We start from the raw sequence: 5,000 nt of genomic DNA on the forward strand, positions 1-5,000 counted from the left end.
CTGAGTTTTCTTTTCCATTTCTGGCATTAGTCAAGGCTTCATGTCCAAAGATTATTCCACCAGACATGTTCTGCGGATGTGATGGGATTAGCCAAATTTCAAAGCTTATTTTTGACCTCCAGCAGAAAATTGAGCACATACGCTATTGAAGCCAACTGGGACTATAGAACATCAAGTTGATTCATCAAATTAGCTCAAACTGCATGACTGGCTATGGAAGTTGTCAGCTATAAACCTGTCAAAAAGCCATCAGCTTTAATGTTAAATAGAGACACAAAGTAATGTTGTTCAGAATTTGACATTTGTTGGACTTACGCCTGCTAAAGGATGCTATCTGCTTTGTTTCCTCTTAGAAAAATGTGTAGTCTGAAACACAGCATTGAGAGATTGCTGGAGACAAAAGGTAGAAACCCTGGCTGGTAGAAATCCCAGCTTTAACAAAGCAGATATGTCTGTGCTGCCTCTATCCAATACTGTCAACTAACACCAAATTATCTACAGTACACAAAGACTCCAAAATCTTTCCAGCAGCAACAATATACAAATTTACCATATTTTACTCTGGTTTTTATTAAAAAAATACGGAACGAACAGCACAAAACAAATGCATAATTTTGCTTTATTTTCCAAACAAAAGATCAATGAGTTTGGTATAGAATGTGTTGGATTAGTTCTGAGTCAATTCCAAATGCCTGCAGATAGCACACCCACGATGAGAGACTGGAGCACTGACTGCACCACCAGGCTGTTCCCTGATTATCACACACCAGAGCATGGGGTAACCACATGGAAGCACAGCTCACACAAAAACTGGGAGGTCAGAACAATGTGAAAGGTCTGCAACCCCATCCCTCCTTAAAATCCAAAGCATGCTGAGCTCACGTGCTCCCACCCCGCTCTCAATCTGTTCTCCCGTGCCTGGGAGGATTACAGAGGTAGGCTGGGACATCACAGCTTTAACTCCACGTTTGTTCAGCTGGCAGCAGCAAAGCCCAGACTCTGAACATGGAAACATTTGGTGCTTCCTGGTTTCTTGTTGTTTTTTCGTTAAATGATGCTTGGAGTCCTCTTACAATTTATGGATGATCCATTAGACAGCACATTACAGTCTCTAACATAGTAATGTATATTTCTATGAGTCTTCAGCCCACTGAATATTGACTGAATAACTAGAAACAAGGAGCTCCTGCACACTCATTGTGATCTCAAATGTCAGCCAGAGTGGGAGCTCTACAGGGTTTAACCCAAAGATTATAAAGTCTTTAGTGCAAAGATTTTTTTCTTTGCTCTCTCCAAAAATCTTACTGAACTTTGGGCAGAATAAAATAGGAATGAAAAAAGAGTGGTGAGGGACTTATGAGAGGAGAACTGCAGAGAAAAAGCGTCAGGGCACAAGCTCAGTGTAAAGGAAGGAACAAGAGGAAATGCAGTTTCAGATGACCAGATACCAAGTGCCTCTGCTGTTATCTTGTGAGCCTTCTTGCATGAGGGACAAGCAGTGGCTGTACTATGCCACAAGACATCAGAAAACTGTTTCTGCTTTGTAGAACATATCCTATTTTACCTCCAGTGCAGATGTTAGAATACATTATATTAGGGTTTTTTTTTCTTTTTAATTTTCATTTCAAAACTCAGAGAAATTTATCAGTTATTAGAGGAATAGGTCCTGGACCCTGGTCAGGTTGAAGGCGTGGTGTCTCTGAGATTTCCAACTCAAAATGAACGACTGCGCAACAGCAGCAGTGCTTCCTAAGCCTGTGTGAGGTGATGTTTGCCCCTAAATCCTCCAGCAGGACAGGGCAGCCCCAGGGCTGGCACTGGAAATCAGTATCTCCTGCAGCAGGAGCTGCGATCCCGAGCCCTTCCCCCAGGTATTGCAGAGAGCCTCAAATCCCCAGGCTCTCCCTCAGACACTGTTGAAAACAGACCCGGGAAGGCAGAGAGTGACTTTCCCCATTTCTGCAGCTTCAGTATATCTTTAAACCAAATCTGCTTTCTTGCATGCCAATTTTTAGCCTGGAGCCAGGTATTAGAGCTGAGTGATAAATCCCTGAAAGGGTGATCACAATAGAAACTCTGACAGACACTTAACACTACTGGTACCAACTCAGGGAGCTCAGGATATATTTTTCCCCTTATTAGGTGTTGGCTGTACATTTGTGCAGACTCCAGAAGTACAAAATGTATGTAGGACACACTGCAAAACTGCAAATCTGTGACTTGTTTGTAACCTTTGGGGAAGTGACTTTTATCTTTGTACTTTATTTTTAAAGGTATCGTAACCACTAAACACAGCTTTCACAATTGCACATTGTTTTTAAATTGAGCAAAAACCTGGCATTTGAACAGTGATGACTTGATAACCAGAACCTTCCCCCTCCCAAACCATAGACTGAGATATAATACAGCAAGTGGGACTTGAACTGTGATGGGTTTCAGTATTAGCCTTCGTAAGATTTGTCACTGTCACATCTTGCTAACACTCAGAGCATCTCATTTTCTAAATATAATGTATCACTGTTTAGTGGCTAAAAATGCAAATTACAAAAAATCTAATCATGTTCAAGAAACTGAAAAAAAACCCTCTATGATCCCTGAAGCCCTCCGAGCACACATGACTTGATGTAGGGCTTTCTCAACTAAGCACAACAACAGTGCACAGCAAACCTGTGGGACAGCAGCATCAATAGCCAGAGCACACACTCCCTGCTCTGCACAAATCCCACAGATTTCCAAAAGCATCTTTGACTTGGATTCAAGTGATAAAACATGTGAATTTATCCAAAGGAGTAAGAAAAATACCTTCTTAAAGCTGATTTCGGATGCTCAAGGTTTAGCTTCTATTTTTCTTGTCTCTTTTTTTCCCCCCACTAATAAGACTTCTCGTATCAAAGGAACAAAAGAAAATATTCAGAATTTAAAACTATCTTGTTAAACTTCAAGCTATAACATCCTGTAAAAGCACCATGTAGGAACCCTTACATCTATAAAAGGCAGTTTCTTTGCTAAGGGCATTCTTGGAGCACCTCCCCTCTTTAAATCTAAGCTACAGAGGGTTCATTTGTTTAGTACCCAGCTGAGCAAATCCAATGGCTAATTGACACCACAAGAAGTTTTCCATGTCCTCTGATCTGCTCCACACATGTTCCTGTTCCTTCCTCTGCTTGGTGCTGGTGCTCACCTGACGAAATGGTAAACCAGACAGTTAAACTGAATTTACCTTTTGTACTAACTCCAAACTGTCTGGTTGCTGGGAGCACAGTGTGGGTGTTGTGGCCAAGGAGGAAGAGGAGAGGACACATGCACTGGAGTGCTCCCATTGGCAGCAGGTTTGCTGTAGCCAGGTGTATTGTCACCCCATTGCCCTAAACACCTCCCCCCAGGTAGAGGGAGAAAATAAACCCTGGGTTTCTTTTTCCAGGAGAGTGCCAGTTACACCTTGCCACAAGAAGTGAGAGAGGCTGACGTGTAAGTGGGTTAGAACACCCTGAGTGTGGGGCAGCAGCAGGGCCTGCTCCAGGGCTCAGGGGTTGGGTGAACAACTGGAAGAGGCTGCTCTGGTAAGAGTTTGGAAGGGCCTGGGAAAAAAATCTATTGCAAAATTTTTGCAAAATCTATTGCAAAAAAATCTATTGCAGAAGCACCAAATTCCTATTAATGAGGCAAGTGGGAAATGGTCTCATTATGTTAAAACCCCTCTTCTGCTGCTCCATTCAGGGCTGTGAGTGCACTGGCAGAGCAATGCAGGTTTACTCTAAGGTACATCAGAAACAAACTTGCCAATACATTTCCAGGATCTTGATTACCACGGAACAACTGAGTCTATTAATTACTGTATCAGTGAATTCCAACCAAAACCCACTTCAAACCATTGGAATCATTGGTGGATAATTGGTTTGCTATTAAAACATCTCCAGTCCACCGCAAATCTTACCTGTTCTAAGGAAACTGCTTAGTAGGTGTGTTAATGGAAGTTATTGCTGTTATAAATTATCTCCAGACATTGACAAAAGAAGTAATACAAGGTATATTTTTTAAAAGCTCTGGCCAATGCATGGCTGAATGATTGAGTTGGAAAATGAACCATTCCTTGGGGTTAGCAAATGATTTTTCATCAGCTAGCAGGCTATTAAGCACACCTAGATAATAAACGGATGATTTTAGCAGTAATTCTACTTGCTTCTCATATTTTCCATTTTAAATTCCATGTTACTTTTAAAGGATTCACACATTACCTTGATTTACACCATGGAGAAGAGAGCCAATGATGTCCTTTAATGTCGGAGACAGTGCATTATTATTTATCATTAAATCCACCTTTTTTTTTCCCCCTCCCCACCTTGTGAAAGGTTTGACAAATGCCAGGCTGGCTCCAAGGCAGGGCTCTGATTCCCCACACAGGGCACGCCCTGGGAGAGAGGAGCAGTCTCCAAGGGTGTGGGTTTGCAGCTTTCTGCCTGTTTAATGCAGGATCCTGTGATGGTCATCCTTGCAAATCCCCCTGTCTTCCACAGCAGCTCACAGCTCAATCATGTGAACTTCAGATACTGGTAGGAACTAGGGAACAAAATCTTTACACTAATGAGATTATTTGCATGAAATGTTATTTCAATAAGACAGCCTAGGGAAGGAGGCCGTTCACACTTGATTTTCCACATTTGTTATTAGATTTCTTGCCCAAAAGAACAATTTGGGGGAACAACTCCAAAGATGCAGTATTGGAACTGATGGTCATTTTCAATGGAAAATAAACGAATTTTTAACGTGAAGGCAACTGGGGTGACAGAGACATTAAAAAGTGGTTGACTGGCAGCTTGTTTCATTCTCATGTTCCACTGGAGCTCTACCATTCAAACCACTGCCAAACAGGCAATTTTCTGGTGGAAAAGAGATGCATGGGCTCAGATTTTCCCTGAAAATGCCAACTACAATAGCAAAGATGTCTGTGCCTGCCTGTTTATGTGCATTCTTCTCTTTTAGGGCATTCAGAGCCTACTACT

The sequence above is a fragment of the Geospiza fortis genome, unplaced genomic scaffold (assembly GCF_000277835.1).
Source record: "Geospiza fortis unplaced genomic scaffold, GeoFor_1.0 scaffold361, whole genome shotgun sequence".
Lineage (NCBI taxonomy): Eukaryota > Metazoa > Chordata > Aves > Passeriformes > Thraupidae > Geospiza > Geospiza fortis.